Genomic DNA, 17,918 nt, shown 5'->3' with positions numbered 1-17,918 from the left:
TCTTGCGACAATACCTTTAATCAAACAGCAATATCTGCCTATCCCAGGTCCTTGGGGAGGACTCACAGGTGGACAAGAATGCCAAATGCTATCTAAACATCTGGCTGTGACCAACCATCATAACCATCCAAGATATTTGTAGGAATGTGGAAAGATCTGATCTGGATTTGATTTCTCACACAAAATTCTAGAAGCCCTGGCAAGCTATAACAGACCTTTGCTGATTTATAGTGGATAAATTAACAGAGGCATCAAGGTTGATCCTAGAGGAAAACAAGAATGAAGAGACTTATTTCTGATAGTCCTGGACGAGAAAGTGATGGGTGAAGAAATAATCCTTACAGTGAGGTCTGGATGTGGAGGCTGGAGCTGGTTACCAGCTGTATTTTGGCTCAGGCAGAAAATGTTTGGGCAAGCACTGACAGTAGTTGTGGTTAAGCAGAGACTAACATCGAATAACTTTGAAAGAAGAGGGAAAGAGAACACATAATAAACTGAAATATTATAAAAAGCAAATGAAAGAGCAGCTCAGAATCAAATTGTTAAAATGGAAATAAATAAGACACTGAGCTTGTCAATCAGAAAGGTCAGTGGTTCAAATCCCTAGTATAGCTCTCCCCTGCGTGAGCAGGGGGTTGGACTAGATGACCTCCAAGGTCCCTTCCAACTCTGTTACTATAACTCTGAGAACTACACAGTTGCATAATCTCTGTACCATTTTCTATTGTTGATAAGTATAATCTGTTATTTTTAATAAAGTAGAGAAAATTCTTCACTATATGCACTGGATAGTACAATGTTCTTTTTCCCATCAAATGTTAAAAAAAAAATCTACGTTAGAAAAAGGGCTAAATATGTAAAGAGTGTAACAATGACATTTTAAGATCTGGTATCCTCATCTGAATAGGCAGCCCACAATCCCAATTATGTGAATTTCTCCTACAATTTTTTTAAAAAAAATCACAATTCATTTTCACGATCTTTATGAATAAATGTTCATAAACTGTTATTAAATCTTGAATAAGCGGAAGAAATTCTTATCCTAAACAAATCAACTTTCATCTTTTGCCACTGAGAAATAATATTTAAAATTCCATATTAATTTCTTCAGAAATGTTTAAAATATGAACATACAGCTTGAGCCTAATGTTAAACACAGATATTCAAGAGTTCTTCTGATAATTTTTCCTGTAGCCAAAGGAATTTAGTTGTTAACTTCAGAAGCTATAGTCACAGCATTATATTCTCAAAGAAGTATTATTGTTGTATTTTGGGGGTATGCTTCCTACACACTTAGATAAGGAACAATTCCTTGTAGATGTTATAGAGTCTTTGCTCAAATGAAATAGAGAGATGAGCCAGCTATTTGGGAAGAAGGAAACTGGTATGAGCAATGCTTTTTTAAAAAAAGGCTCTTGAGAAAATATTCAGTGCTTCATAATTTTTTGTCTATTGACAGTTATATATAAAAATCCTGGGATGGTGCTGTGTATATAGAATATAGAACTCTGGGAACATGAGATATGTATCTCAACCAGGAATTTGCCTTTTATGGAACAATATTTGGTTAGAATCCCCTTTATTTTTGCACCATAGTCATCATCATCATAGCATTTGCAGAGACTAAAAAGTTAGGCCTGATTGGCTGCAGCTCACTTGGATTTCTAGCCATTGGCCATACTAACTATAGAACAATGGGAGCTGTAATCCAAAAGATTTGGAGAGCACCAAACTGTATCCAGAAAGAAGTAGAGATCTGTCCAGAACAAGCTTTTAGCTTCAACCTCAATAATACACGGACAAACAATCAATACAAACTCAAGGTAAACCGCTCCAAACTCAATTGCAGAAAATACGACTTCAGCAACAGAGTGGTCAATGTCTGGAATGCTCTACCCGGCTCCATTGTTACATCCTCAAACCCTCACAGCTTCAACCTTAAACTGTCTACCGTGGACTTCACCCCATTCCTAAGAGGTCCGTAAAGGGGGCGTGCATAAACACACCAGCGCCTATCATCCCTGTCCTACTGTCCTTATTTATTTGTATTTATTTCCTTCATTCATGTCCATGTTCATATTTATACCTGCTATCTTGACAAACTAATATTGACAAATAAATAAATAAATAAATAAATAAATAAATAAATAAATAAATAAATAAATAATAAAGCAAGCAAGCAAGCCTTTGGAGTAATTTGTTATTTGCTTTCTGGTTTCCACTCTGGCCTGGCAAATGACTGACAGGTGAACAGACTGCAGATTATTATTGTCTGTTCAAACAGTGTCATGAGGTGGGGGAAATTAACTAACATCAAGAATTGGTGTCTACCTGTTCCGATGAGAGCTTTAGGAGTTTTCTCAGGAAGCTGCTGTAGTCCTTCCATGTAGACATTTAAAAGATAATGCCAGGGATTTTTAATGGCAATCTTATGCTCACAGAGAAATAGCCCTAAAATAGTCTCAATTCTTGCGTTGGTAAAAGTGCTAAGTTCAGTTGAAAGCAACAATGGCTAGTTAATGTGTGTTTTCTTTGTTACTGAATTCTTGCAGCAGATCCATTTCCCTAGACATTGTCCTCCTTCCAATTGTCATAACTTATCAACTCTTGTAGCCTGATCTAAGTATTTCTCACCTCCTGGCATTGACACACTGCCTGCGTTGCCTCACAAATACTGAATTTTCTGGCCATTTCCCCAGTGGAAATCTCCGGAGCTTGAAGCAGCTGATAGCCTTCTCTGACCCCCTTCCTCATTTCTCTACCAAGCACTTCTAGGCTCTAAATTTGAACCTTTTTCCTGGAAAGCTGGACACTGAGAGCAATTGAGTCAAGGCCAAAGCCCAGTTCTTCCAGCACCTAACAAGCCTGAAGGCAGCAGCCATTATAATGCACAATTGACAACATGGTAGGAAGTTCTCTGTTTTATACTGCTTTGTGGGAAGCTGTACTCAAGACATCTCTTAGAAAAAAGATGCATGTATTTGTGTTTCTATGTGAATTGGCAGAAGGAAATCTACAGACACCATATGTGGTTGAGAAATAGTAGGTGTTTTGTGTGTGTTTTTTAATCCCTGTGTCTGTATAATCTCTTGTTTCTGGTATGCAGTAAACATTCCACATGCTTAATAGAACCTCCTACGCAGCTCTAGGAAGGGCATTCTTAAAATGAAAGCTTCCTGCCAAAGCACTGGTCACTAGATTTACATGTAAACAAGCTGGTACTTTGCTTCAGTTGCAGTTGGCACATGTGTGCGTGTATGTGAGTGCGCGCACGCGCTCAAGCACACACACACACACACACACACACAGGGAGAGGGAGGGGAGAGAGAGAGAGACTTTCTGACAAAATTACATGTTTTTCTCCAACTCCCACACTTAGTGTTGAATGTGAGGGCGATGTCTCCAGGTGCTGTCTTTTGCCACTGGGAGTCGGGGGCAGGGAGAATAACAGCAGCGAAACATAAGCTACCTTAGAGGGAGCCAGATTCCAGTTGCAATACTTGAAAGTGCTTGAAAGTCAGAATAACAGAATTGGAAGGGACCTTGGATATCTTCTAGTCCAACCCCTGCTCAAGCAGGAGACCCTATACCATTCCAGACAAATGACTGTACAGTCTCTTCTTAAAAGCCTCCAGTGCACTCGCAACTTCTGAAGGCAAGCTGTTCCGTTGGTTAATTATCCTCACTGTTAGGAAGTTTCCCCTTAATTCCAGGCTCCTTCTCTCCTTAATTAGTTTCCATCCATTGATTTTTATCCTGCCTTCAGATACTTTGGAAAGCTGACCCCTTTTCTTTGTTTTTTTCTAAGTCCCACTGAGTTGAACTGCTAGTATAATGTACCCCAGTTTGAAAGAGTTCCATTATATTAAATTCAGCAACTTACCGTACTTCATAGTATAGGCATATTTTCATTTTGACGATCTTGAACATTTAGTTACTAATTAAAATATTCAGCAAGTTTGCTGGCATGGAGACAATTCTGATCCAGCTTTTCACAACAAGCCAGAATTTCACACCCCACCCCCAAGAATACGTAAACATACACAGCAGAGGAAGAAACGATGAAACTGTACATACATGGTATGTAACTCATCCCAAATAGCTCTGTTTTTTATTTTTCATGAAAAATAAACTTCGGGGAGTGCACTTTTTTTACAAAGAACTGGGAAGAAGATAGTTGACACTTCTCTTGCCAACTGATTTTGCTGCCCAAAATTGCCTCCAACCTGCACACGCACAGACACAAGCTGTTCTTTGCATGCAAAAAAACATCTGGATCCCCAAAGGAAGGGAAAACATCTTTTAAGCTAAGAGATAATTTGGAACAAAGAATTAACAACAACAACAAAATTATTCAAGCTTCACTTCACAGTCTTTCCGTGTTTCTAAAAATAACTTTGTTCAATTAATTTGGATATAATGGATACTTTCTTTTTGGGCATCTGTACAGCTTTTCTCCTTCTGCATCTAAACCTGTCAAAAACCTTCTTCAGCAACAGCCTTTATCTGCTGAGTCCCCATGACATTCCCTGCATCTCATTTCCAACATAAATTTGTCAAACCACAGGTCGCCCTTCATATATTGGTATTAAAATAGCAGTTTTCTCTTTAATCCAACACCATACGAGTGCAGCCCTAAGAGGTTTGAAATCAGTTACTCTTTGTCAACTCTTATCCAGAAGGAAAGAAGGAACTAATGCAGGAGAGAAGCAATCTAGAACTAAGGAGAAATTTCCTGACAGTTAGAACAATTAATCAGTGGAACAAGTTGCCACCAGAAGTTGTGAATGCTCCAACAGTGGAAGATTTTAAGAAGAGATTGGATAATCATTTGTCTGAAATATAGGGTTTCCTGCCTAAGTAGGGGGTTGGACTAGAAGACCTCCGAGGTCCCTTCCAACTCTTCTCTTCTCTTCTTTTCTCTTCTATTTTCTACCCTATCATATCCACACAGTCAGAAAGTCAGATATCCCAGTGTTCCAGATCATGTTGAAGACCTTCATAGGTTTGACAAGAACACCCAAAGTCTTTCTCCCTGCAAAGAACTGCAGTGAATGTCCAAATATATGCAAACAAAGCAAGATGGTTGGAGGAGAATTTTGTGGCCTCTGTTACATGCTTCCTTTAATTACACTGGACCTTTCTGGTATTTCCTGATCATGTAAGACTAGAAACTGAGTAGAGAATGAGGCCACCCTTGCAAGTCCCACATCTTAAGTCCTTGAGACCCCTTTGAATTTGCCCTTGTATAGTTTTAATTTCATGGCTGGCTGTGGAATTCTGGGAGTTGAAGTCCACACAAATTCAAGTGGCCAAGGTTGAGAAACATTAATCCAACACATCTGGAGGATACTAGATTGGGAGGTGAAAGTTTGGGTCCCTCAAAAGAAAGGGACCTTAGGAGAGGTCTTAGGAGATGAAAAGGGTAAGGGGAGAGACTGGAACCTCCACGGGCTCCATGGATTCTGATCACAACCCTTCAGAGAAGCAGTAGAGTTAAGATCACACTGCATTCCTTGTTGAATTCACTATTGATCTTCATAGACAGGCAAGGACTAAATGAAGGAGAAAAAATGAAAATTATACCCAGATAAAACAACGATACTACTTGTAAAGAGAAAGCTGGACTCTTTTGAATTGCAATTGGTCTAAATTGTCGCAACTAGATCTGGCTGGTACACAAGATGCACGAACGATATCTATATACTAGAAGATCTGCACTGGGTATCAAAAGCCTATTGGGATTTTTAAGCACCCAAATAGTAGAAGGGGTTGATTCTCTGCAGGACCCTAAGTTCTGCTATGAACTCTGGTGGAAAAATCATCCAGCAAAATGCTAATCACTGAAGAGGATCATGAAAGCATTTTATTATTTCAAAACTAGCAGGTTATAGTGACCTGTACTACAGTCTGACCGCTTGCATTCAGTAAAGTCAAGATCAAAGTTTACAAGATTACATAGATCTTATATAGAATATTGATAAAAGAAAGTTTAAGAATGGACTCATTTTATCAAGATCCTAAATACCGGCAATAATGATATGAGATAACAAGAAGGGAGATACATGTAAAGGGGTCATTCAAAGTACATAGAGCATGAAAGCACATCAGCAGCATAATGCAACATCCAAGATTAATTATTATTCTAGCAAGTTGGTTTTATACAGCATTTAACTATGGAAAGAGGAGAGATAAGAAGTTACTCACTACAGATTCTTGAATTTATTTATTTATTAAAGCCACAAAACCAATAATTAAATCAGTAAAGACCTGGACGGAAGAATCAAAATTAAAGCTAAAGGCATGTTTTGACTGCACTGATTGGAATATTTTTAAAGATACCACTGCAGACCTGGAGGAACTCACAGATACTGTAACATCATATGTCAGCTTCTGTGAAGACCTATGTGTACCTACAAGGAACTTGCGAATATACAGTAACAACAAATCTTGGTTTACACCTAAACTTGAGCAGCTAGACATTCCAAAGAGGAAGCCTACAGAAAAGGTGATAAAATGCTGTACAATCAGGCCAGAAATGCACTAATAAGGGAGATCAGAGCAGCAAAAAGAAGCTACTTTGAAAAGCTAAAGAATCAGTTTTCAGCAAATGAACCAGCAAACATGTGGAAAACTCTTAAAAATATCACCAGCTATGGCAAACCTCCTTCCCAGGCTGAAGGTAATCAACAACTGGCAGATGACCTGAATGAGTTTTACTGCAGGTTTGAAAGGAAACTACAGCCACCTATCTCCACAACCCCCATCTCAGACACACCAACAACAGCCAAGCCTCCTACAACTGACCCCATTTCATTGGGTTCACAACCCCTAGTGATCACAGAAAAGGAAGTGCAGGACCTATTTCACAGACAAAAGCCAGGAAAAGCTCCAGGCCCAGACAAGATAACTCCTTCTTGCTTAAAAGTCTGTGCTGACCAATTGGCCCCTATCTTCACCCATATTTTCAATAAATCACTAGAGATGTGTTATGTTCCTTCTTGCTTCAAACGCTCTACCATCATCCCAGTGCCGAAGAAGCCCACCATCAAGGAACTGAATGACTACAGACCAGTTGCTTTAACATCTGTAGTCATGAAAACCTTTGAAAGGCTAGTGCTTTCCTACCTGAAAACCATCACGGATCCGCTGTTAGACCCCTTGCAATTTGCATACCGAGCAAATAGATCAACAGATGATGCTGTTAATATGGCTCTGCACTACATCCTACAACATCTTGAGTCTCCAAAGACCTATGCAAGGGTCCTCTTTGTAGACTTTAGTTCAGCATTCAATACCATCATTCCAGACACTCTTCTAACTAAGCTAAACCAGCTACAGGTACCTGAACAGACTTGTAAGTGGATCACAAGCTTCCTAACAAACAGGAAGCAGCAAGTGAAGCTAAGCAAGATCACATCAGATACCTGTACAATTAGCACAGGGCCGCCCCAAGGCTGCGTGCTCTCCCCACTTCTCTCTCTATACCAATGACTGCATCTCCAACGATCCATCTGTTAAACTACTGAAGTTCGCAGATGATACAACAGTGATTGGTTTCATTCGAGACAATGAGGAATCTGCATATAGACGAGAGGTGGAACGACTAGCCTTGTGGCGCAACCAAAACAATCTGGAACTGAACACACTCAAAACCGTAGAAATAGTGGTAACTTTAGGAGAAACCCTTCCATACTTCCACCTCTCACAATACTTGACAACACAGTATCAACAGTAGAAACCTTCAAATTTTTGGGTTCTATCATATCACAAGATCTAAAATGGACAGCTAATATCAAAAACATCATTAAAAAAGGACAACAAAGAATGTTCTTTCTGCGCCAATTCAGTAAGCTCAAACTGCCCAAGTAGCTGCTGATTCAGTTCTACAGAGGAATTATTGAGTCTGTCATTTGCACCTCTATAACTGTCTGGTTCGGTTCTGCAACCCAACAAGAAAGACACAGACTTCAGAGGATAATTAGAACTGCAGAAAAAATAATTGCTACCAATTGCTGTCTTCCATTGAGGACCTGTATACTGCACGAATCAAGAAGAGGGCCGTGAAAATATTTGCAGATCCCTCGCATCCTGAACATAAACTGTTTCAACTCCTACCCTCAAAACGACGCTATAGAGCACTGCACACCAGAACAACTAGACACAAGAATAGTTTTTTCCCGAAGGCCATCACTCTGCTAAACAAATAATTCCCTCAACACTGTCAGACTATTTACTGAATCTGCACTACTATTAATCGTCTCATAGTTCCCATCACCAATCTCTTTCCACTTATGACTGTATGACTATAACTTGTTGCTGGCAATCCTTATGACCATCAATTGTGTTGTAAATGTTGTACCTTGATGAACGTATCTTTTCTTTTATGTACACTGAGAGCATATGCACCAAGACAAATTCCCTGTGTGTCCAATCACACTTGGCCAATAAAATTCTATTCTATTCTACTTTATTCTATTCTATTCTATTCTATTCTATTCTATTCTATTCTATTCTATTCTATTCTATTCTATTCTATTTATTTATTTATTTATTTATTTATTTATATTTCTAGACCGCCTTTCTCCCGAAGGACTCAGGGTGGTTTACAGCCATATAAAAACAATATTATAAACATTAGAATAATTTAAAATGAAATATTTAAATTTAGGCTAACTCCATTTAAAACCCATTTAAAATTCCCAATTAAAACTATCAGGCCAGTCCTGCGTGATGAAACAGCCATGTTTTCAGCTCGCATTGAAAAGTCTGGAGATCAGGGAGTTGGCGAATATCAGGTGGTAATTCGTTCCAGAGGGTTGGAGCCCCCACAGAGAAGGCCCTCTCCCTGGGGGTCGCCAGTCGACATTGTCTAGCTGACAGCACCCCAAGGAGGCCCACTCTGTGGGAGCGCACTGGTCGCTGGGAGGCCGTCGGTCGCAGTAGGCGGTCCCGTAAATGACCAGGTCCCATGCCATCTCCTACATTGCACTGAAGACATAAATTCTGCATATATTTATGGGGCAGTGACAGGACATTAGTACAATTATAAAGAATCCTACTACTAAAATAAGTAAAGAATACATGTCACTTTAGTTACAAAATATAAAATTAACTATTAAACCAAACATAACTATTTCCTATTAAATAATATTTCATCCCTTTGCTGAACTTGCACAGATATATAGATGAGCAGACCCTTCTAAAAATCTTGCTGTGCTACAAGAATAATTATGGAAAATTTAGGAAAATACTTTCTCTGCATGGCTACCAAACTACGGATTGTACTTCCTAAGAAGTTTTTGGGTCTCATTCTTCCAATTTAGGAATAGGTTAAAAAAACACATTTATTTTCCGAGTTTTTAAATGTTTACTACTTTTAAGACTAATGTCAATGTTGATTTTAATTTTGTTATTAAATACATTTTCTTCCAGAATATCATCTTATGTATAAACAGTAAGGCAGAATATAAATTCAGCTGCCAGTATTTTTTTTGTCCCATGTACACTCATATGCCAAAGTTCCATTTTCATCAGCAACCCTCGGCAAAATCTGTTTTGAGGGTGCACAAAACTGGAACATGGCCGACTTGGATTGTAAAGTTTCTGAATTTGTAGCACATTTAATTATCTCAGGGACTGACCAGGTGCTCCTGACATGCCTGAAAATCTCAAAAGCCCCAAAGCTTTAATTCTTTGTGTGCTGTGGAATGACAATAATGCACAAAGTGGGCTTGGGAGAATATTTGTGGTCTGGGGCATTGTATGAACAGCATTAATATGGTTGGAGCTTGTTCTGTCTATGGATTCTTTCTTAATTACAAACTGTTCCTGTTTTCATGCCCATGCACACTTGAGAGAACTCAGTAAGTTAGATAGCCATGTTTTATAACAGAAATGCAGCGGGGACGGACAGACTGGGGGCTGGTGTTTAAAAAAGAAGTGTGTTTCAGCCTGCTACTCAATGGGTAGGCACAACAGCCAGTTAATGCTTAATTGGGAGGCCATGAATAAGGGTCAAAGAGTCTTTGAGATCCTTCTCAGTTCTAAGGGGAAATCACTCCAGTTGTAGAAAAGGAAGTCAAAGAGATTATACTTTGTGAGAAGAGTAACATCGTGCTCCTTGGAGTTGATAATGGATCAAATGAAACAGAGCATAAAGAAACCTTTCCCATTCCAATGAGGCAGTATTTGACCCTGAAGCTCTGAGAGAATTGTTCTCAGCTCAAAAAAATCCTTTACCTGTCTACAAGCAGAAGCCATGTGTTGGTCTCAGAGAACCAAAAAATCATGGGGTTGGAGGGACCTTGGAGTTCTGCCCAATGTCCTGGCCGGGATGGAAGTCTTCAGAGCATCTCAGGCAAATCTTTGCTTGAGAATTTTCCATGATGTAGCACCTACCGTACAACTCCAACTTTAATGGCTCTTGCAGTCAGGTAATTTCTCCTGCTTTGAATCTCCCTTTGTCCATTGGTTCTTGTCCTATCCTCAGAAGCAATGGAAAATAAATCAATGTCTTCCTTGTGAGAGGCCTAAAATTACTGAAGTTTTGCTGAAAAGTATTGCTGTTTCTTCTTCAAGTTAAATATACTCAGTTTCTTTCATTGTTCTTCATAAGATTTAGTGTCTGAGCCCCTGGCCATCCTGGTTGTTCTTCTCTGTACTCTTTCCATTCCTCAGTATCCTTCTTATACTGTGATGACCAGACCTGGATACAGAATTCCAGATGTGACCTGAACAACACTAGCATACAGCAGAACTATCACTTTCCATGATTTCAACATGACACCTCTATGGATGCAGCCCAAGATTGCATCAGCTCTTTCAGCAGCTGTAGTAAATTGTTGGTTCATGCTTCACATATCGTCTTCTAGGATGCCCAGATGTTTGTTACAAGCATTACTGTTGAGGCACTTATTGTCTATTTGTATTTGTCATCCTATACCCGTCATCTGGTTTTTCCTACTTAAATGTAGAACCTTTACTTTTCTCACCATTAAGAAATATTGAATAAAGCCAATGTTCCAGTCTATCAAATTCCTTTTGAAACTTGTGGTTGTCTTCAGAAGTGCTAGCAATCTTCCAGATCTGTGTCTTTTCAGATCTGATGCGAACCTGTTCTCCTCACCTAAATCATTTATAAAAATGTTAAAAAGCACTCAGTACAGAATACAACCTTAAGGGTCCCCACTGCATACATTTCTCCTTGTCCATTAAGAACCTCACATTGGTTGGGTATTAAATGACTATAATACTCCATTGTTAATTGTATAATTTGGAATATATTAGTCATGTTTCTGTAAACTTGCTGGTTATTCAAGACTTATTAGTTATCCACTGTACTTTCTATATTCTTTGAAATCTATATTTCTATCAGCATTTTTTTCTTTTTGTTTTCTTTCTTTGAAATTATAAAGAGGGAAGGGAAAGGAAGGGAAGCGAAGGGGGAACTAAAAACTGTTGTGTGAGGTTGTTCCATTCACTGTGAATCCCCTTATTATAGGACCACACATCCAACATTGTTCCACTTTATTAAGAAGGTAACTCTGGTAAGCTTTATGAAATGCCTTATTGAAGTATTCTATACCTATAGGATTCTCTTTGTCTACTAATTTAATCACTTTGTACAAAGAAAGCAATAAGAGTTGTCTGGCACAACTTGTTTATAACAAACACTTGCTAGGTTGCAATAAAGACCTGGTTGCTTTCTAAGTATTTGCAAACTCACGATTTTATTACCTTTGCTAGGTTTTTTTTCCCCAGATATTGAGGTTGAGTTGATTGGTGTCTACTTTTCTGGCCCATTTTTTCCTCTTTTTAAAAGATTGTAAAAATGTTAGCTCTTTTCCAATCTTCTGGTTTTTCCCTGTACTCAAATAGTCCTAAGATTGCATCCTCCAATTTCTTCAATGTCCAGTAATGCAGTCTATCCACGGGTGGAGACCTGAATTGATTCAAAGCTTCTAGGTGATCTCTCACCAATTCCTTACCTACTTTGACGTGAATTTCCCTTCTGCTCCCCACCCTCACCTAATAGTGAGAATTCCGAGGTTGGACCAGATTGTGATTGTGGCTGTCGTCAATTGTCTAAAGCAGGTAACGTTTTGTTTCTTTTATCTTCATAAATGAACAGTTGGCTCATCAGATAGGAATTCTTAGCAGTCCCAGACTGATATTTTTGCCATCAACATTTTGGTGGCAGTTTGCTGTTTGTGCTGCACACAGCAAGACAGGGCAGCTTTTCCATCTGGCAAGCTATTTAATGTGGCCTGGGCTGGGTTGCCATGCTGATTAAATTCCAGCACCGTTCAGCATATGTCTGTGATGCTGCTGGTTGCTTTTAGTGAGCAAGTTTAGTGAGGAGGGAGGAAAGGGGGAGGGGTGGACACTATTTGAAAACTCCTGTTGTTTTTGTTTTTTTATTGTATTGAGGCGGCTGTTCTTGTTCTTGTTCTTAGCATTATCACTGCTGGTAGAAAGAGCAAGTCCACCATCTATCTCAGCAAGCCCACACAACTCAGAGCCATTGGTTTTCTCCATACAGGAGAAGGACCAATGTCAGGCCTGCTACAATTTTTCAACTGATCCTCAGGCAATTCCTCTTTCCTCAAAAAGTCCCATGAATTAATCACTCAATTTTTTGTCTCTTGAAGCTCAACCATTTTTCTCCCAGATATAGCTTTGCTTTTTTGAGATGTGTGGAAAAAAGGTACACCTTTGCTAGTATCACCCACCCCCATCCAACCGTTTAGCTGTAATTTTTCAGATAAAGAACTGGTCTACCATGAAACAGTTTTCAGCATTTGCTAAACCTCTTTCATCCACCACCTCCTCCACCTCCATGTGATCCAACATTCAGAAAAAGGTGTGCATGCATCGCAGCTGAATACAAACAGCCTTTTCAAGTTCTTGACCTAATGGTGGAGAGAAGCTAGGAGAACCATTTCTTTAAATTTCCTCTCAACTGAGCTAGCTTGAAACTCTTTCTAAAGTGCCATGAAGAACCTACATGGAAATGCCTTAAGTACGTTGCATCTGTGAGAATTTCATCAAAACTCTCTTCTCCTTTGAAATAATTTATAAAACGAATTATCTTTCAATCCTATTGAATGAGTCCTCGTGATAGGAAAAATATTCAGAAGAATTTCTCTACTCAGCATTTGCATTGCTTCCAGAAGGCAGGAAATAAATATTTCAGGATGTCATCTCTGTTCATAGGAGAAGAAACAGACTTTATTCAAAACATTTTGCTCTCATAACTTTTAAAGAAAAGCTGCTATCGATGAAGTAAGAAAGGTATATGTAAAGGTCCAAAGCTGTAATTTTCCCCTCTCTACTTTTAAGTGCCAGGGGCCATGTGGTACTATAAACAATTGGAAGTTTATTTTGTCACAACAGTATATATATAAGCATAAGCATGAAATAACTATATGATATATAAGCATAAATATAATCATAAGTATGTAATAACTATATGAAATTGGATACAATCAAAGGGAACATTAGGACAGGAACGGTAGGCATGTTGGTGCTCTTATGCACGCCCCTTACAATGCAACTCTGTCCTGTCTGCTCAGAAACAAATCCTATGAAGCTCAATGGAAGTTAATGGTTGGCAAAGTTGTGAAACATTTCCAGCAAAGATTGATGAAGTTGGAAGGGAAAATGCTATATACAGTTCAAAGCTTCCTTCTTTCCCCAGTGCGAATAATAAGACATTTTAGGCACAATAGCAATTCAGAGTTGTACGTGATGAACAGCTACCCATTGCGCTGTACCCACAGAAGTGCCATTCGCCCAAGGCAGTTGCATCGTTGTGTCCCAGCTATTGGTTCCAACAGAAACACCAGATGATAGGAGGGCAAAATACAGACAATCAACATTCACAACTTCAATCAAGGACCATTGTGTCATTGCCAGATGCTGTTGTCCAAAGAGCAGCAGTACAAGTCTTGGTCTGATGAAGGGAGGGAGGGAGGGAAAAAGGGGGGGGAGGGAGAGATTTCAAAGGCTGTGGATTAGCTTCAAGCACTTTCCCCTCAGACCTAATGCTACAATATTCATTCAGTCTTCTTCCCTGGTAAAATGTTCAAGGGCAGTTTTAGGCTGCACCACAGCCTAAGACACTAATTTCTAATTTCTTCTATATTAGTAAAACCCACCTTGAATACTTGCTCCAGAGCTGAGTATTGTAAAGATCTTATTTCAAGAGTCTTATTTCTGAAGACTAACTGACCCCTATTGATTATATGGTAAAATGATTATTAGATACCGAAGATTGATTGTTATTGACTACCAAGAGTTGGGTTCAGCTTGTATCATCAATATCCATCATTGTGTAAAAATAAGCCCCACTCTTTGGATTGTCTTCAGAAGTGTTTCTGTTAGTGAAATTGGTGGACTTATCTCATGCTAAACTGCTGTCTGATACTTCAGTACAGCTCTACTGAGGATGAGCAATTCATCAATGTCTCTTCTAAGACTTCCTTAACACTAAAAATCCTAAAAATATCTATCAAAGTTTGAATTTGGAATCAAGATGCAAATAATTGTAAAGAATTATATCAGAAATTATGTCAACACTTTCTGTTATAAGAATCAAATAGCAATCAAATCTAAATGTGAAACAAAAAATTAACATTCTCAAAAAAGATACCCAGATTCCTGGAATAAAGAAAAAATAAACAAAAATATCCTTTCCACTAAAAACATGATTTAAAATTTGGTAAGTTTTTTTTTTGTTCATTTCTAACAAAACAGCTTTATAAAATTGTAAGATTTTGTAAAATTGTAGAGATTTTATATATTTTATATATAGTTTAAATTAAAATATATCCTAATTATCAAAAGTCTGTGGCATATATTCTTTCTTACCCGATCCCAAGTCCAGTGATATTGTTTCTTTTGGTTCACCCAAGTTATTTTACCATTTTAGAGAGTTGTAATATCACAAAATCTGAAAAGCTCCAAAGACATTGGAACAGTACAAATGTTACAAAGTTAGGGGCTATTAATGTAGTTAGACGATCTGGAAAGTGCCAAGATGCAGATCATATAGTTAGTTTGCCTCTAAGCTCCTTTTGTGAAAGCCACTATTTCTTCCCACCCCCTTTTTTTTATATGCTGTGGATTGATATTCTGTCTCCTGACAATTCAGAGTCAAAATGTGAGTGATTCTTTTGCTACGACTTGCCCAGCCAGGATAAACATTAGCTTAGTAGACTTACTTACATTTACATTATTTGAATCCACTGTACTACAACCAATAATAGTGCCATCATGGTAATACCCAATAGAATTAGAACATGCATTAGCTAGTAATTGGCTGGTGGGATAATGGTTTTAGCAAAGACTCCAGAGTATCAGCCGCAGTATCAAAATTGGAATAGCCTCTTCAACTGCACAGCAGAGCTGAAGTGCAGTAATATATTGGACAGGACTGATCCAATACTTATCACTCAGTCAATATTTCCAGTGGGTGGGTGTCTATGTTAACAGTAGCAGTCACCCAAGCTGTAATTAAGGGAAAGTAGTAGCTATATCTTCTTTCCATGATTTGGATGGAAATACTATTGTATTTATATCAGCATACGAAAATTTGATAAATATAGGCGTCTAATAATTGCACTTACCAACAAAACACCCATGCGACCCTAAAGTAGTAAGGGCAATAATAATTGTTATTCTTATTTGCATTACTTTAGTGTATGTGTGTAGATACATAATTTGCTACATGTACAAAAGAATATGGAAAATGTAGTTTGGGGGAGAGAAAGGAGGCCTAAATCTTCTTATGTGTAGTGACCCTAATTAAAATTTTAGAACCTTTCACTTTCTAATGTAACTACACACAGTGTTTTTAATGTTAAAGTGTTACATGGCCCTTCTTGAAAACTTTCCCACATGTAAACACAATCTAGATGAGCAGCCTCAAGGAATTATCTGGAAAATTTTCCTGTGGGAACAAATGACAGTGAAAATTCAACCCAAGAGTGGCAGTCAAGAATGAGTCCTCAAATGGGCTTCCCAGCTTTTCTGGAAAGGGATATGGAGCAGCTGTTGCTTCAGAAATTCAATGAAGATTTGGCCAGGAGAATTTAATGTGGGAAGGTACCAGGATGAATAGACAATTAATGGACTCACTAGCACAAACAGGGTGCTTTCTTATCTGACTGTATACCTTTGAGATGGTATATTGATGGTGCTTGAAACCTCTTACTGGAATTATTTTGGATACTTTTTTGGTTAATTCATTGTTAGCTGCTCAATGTTACAGTAGTGAAATCAATGACCATAAAATTTTTAGGTAAAGTGACCAGATTTCAGCGATGGCAAAGCGGGACACCATTGATGGAGGGGGCTGCGCATGCGCGCTGAGTCTCGCCACCTGGCTGAAGGAGGATGAGCGGCTGCTGCTTCTCAGCTCTTCCAGGCAGGCTCGGCTTTCCTCTCGGCTCTTCCAGGCAGGCTCGGCTCTCCTCGGCTCTCCTCTCGGTTCTTCCAGGCAGCGGGCGATCTCGCGCCCCCTTCTCCGCCACTTCCCCTTCTCCGCCTCCTCCTCCTCCTCTTGCACTGCTGCCTCCCATTTTCAGAATGGGAGTGGAAAAAAAATCGGGACTTTTTTGAAATGCCACGGGATGCGGGACAAATTATTAAAAAGCGGGACTGTCCCGCCAAAAGTGGGACGTCTAGTCACTATACTTTTAGGTGTGTATCTACAAATACTTGTATAAATAGGGAACATCATATGAAGCTAATAAAATTTGGCCCTGTTTTGCAGAGCTCTTCTACTACTGACAAAGCACATGGCAAGCCCACAGGGATTTTCAAGTAAGTAACAGAGCATAAATAAATCCCCAATATATATTTCCTTTGAGCCATGAAGATTGCAGAAGACAGGTGTATAATTCTAACAGCAGTATCTATTGTCTGCCTTATCCCCACCACCACTTTTTTTTTTTTGAATGACTACTTTAAATCTGTCTCTGACAAGTGGAGGTGGAGGAATATTTCATTTAGTCTGCTATTTGAAGCCAAGCGCTTTAATTCATGCAAGATAAGCTGCCAACAGAACACTTTTTTTCAGTTTTGCAATTGTATATGAAATGAAATAATAAGAGAAACTGTACACAAAACATGCATTGATTAAGAACGTGTTGTGCAAAAAAGGCCCGCAATAAAAACAATTCATTTGCTAGGGAAAGTTATCTGTGAAAATCACTATAATGCTTAGTGTCTTTTTTCTAAGTAAAGAGCAACAAGGACTGATTTAGAAATTATAGGCACATGATTGATGAAGTTGATTCAGGGTGGAAATAGATTTATTCATCTCTAATATCTATAAGTAATTCAACTCATGAGAAATACTTTGGCATGATTAGCGTGACTTTATTCTGGGCTACAAAAATCCAAGTTTTTCACAAAATGCCAGCAAAGAAATATTGAAACTGGCAATTCTTTGATGCCATCTAGAAAACATTTGGACAATCCCCATATAACAGATTTAGGCACTATTAGGGTAAAGTACTATCAGTGCTAACATTCAAGCTATGCAAAGAAAGTGTGACCACAAGGCAGGCTTGGAGGACAATTTAAAGATGCAGAATAAGCTTGGGAGCAGTCTTGTTCCATCAGATAGCAGACTCAATTCTGAGATGAATGGTACTGAGGCAGGATTCCAAGGCCCATACTGCTGTCTTAAAGATAAAAAATAGAACAACAAGAAGATGAAATTCTATTTCTTTACTTTTCAGAATGAAAGTTATTCTGACGAGGTTCCCTTCATTCAAGGCTATATTCTCACCACAGAAATTATGACTGAATTCGGTGTTCCAACTGAAAGGTTTACTGAAACAACAACCAAAAATGCAACCCGAAAAGCCACCTTGTAAATTGTGAAAATTCTGATGACAAGAATA

The 17,918-nt window shown here is 38.6% G+C and overlaps 2 long non-coding RNA genes across 2 annotated transcripts in view; one reads left to right on the top strand and one right to left on the bottom strand.

Annotated features, from left to right (window-relative positions):
• The window catches only part of LOC131193157 (uncharacterized), a 27,453-nt gene extending 23,542 nt beyond the window's left edge, over positions 1–3,911 (bottom strand). Inside the window, exon 1 of the long non-coding RNA XR_009153857.1 lies at positions 3,884–3,911. This is a non-coding gene — a long non-coding RNA (uncharacterized LOC131193157). The remainder of the gene's footprint in view (positions 1–3,883) is intronic.
• LOC131193156 (uncharacterized) lies at positions 2,739–17,918 on the top strand. Its single transcript, XR_009153856.1, has 3 exons — positions 2,739–2,905; positions 16,781–16,830; positions 17,754–17,918. It is a non-coding gene; the product is annotated as an uncharacterized LOC131193156 (long non-coding RNA).

The sequence above is a fragment of the Ahaetulla prasina genome, chromosome 2 (assembly GCF_028640845.1).
Source record: "Ahaetulla prasina isolate Xishuangbanna chromosome 2, ASM2864084v1, whole genome shotgun sequence".
Taxonomy (NCBI): domain Eukaryota; kingdom Metazoa; phylum Chordata; class Lepidosauria; order Squamata; family Colubridae; genus Ahaetulla; species Ahaetulla prasina.
Note: the sequence above shows the minus strand (reverse complement) of the source record. Positions and strands in the feature narration are given on the sequence as shown.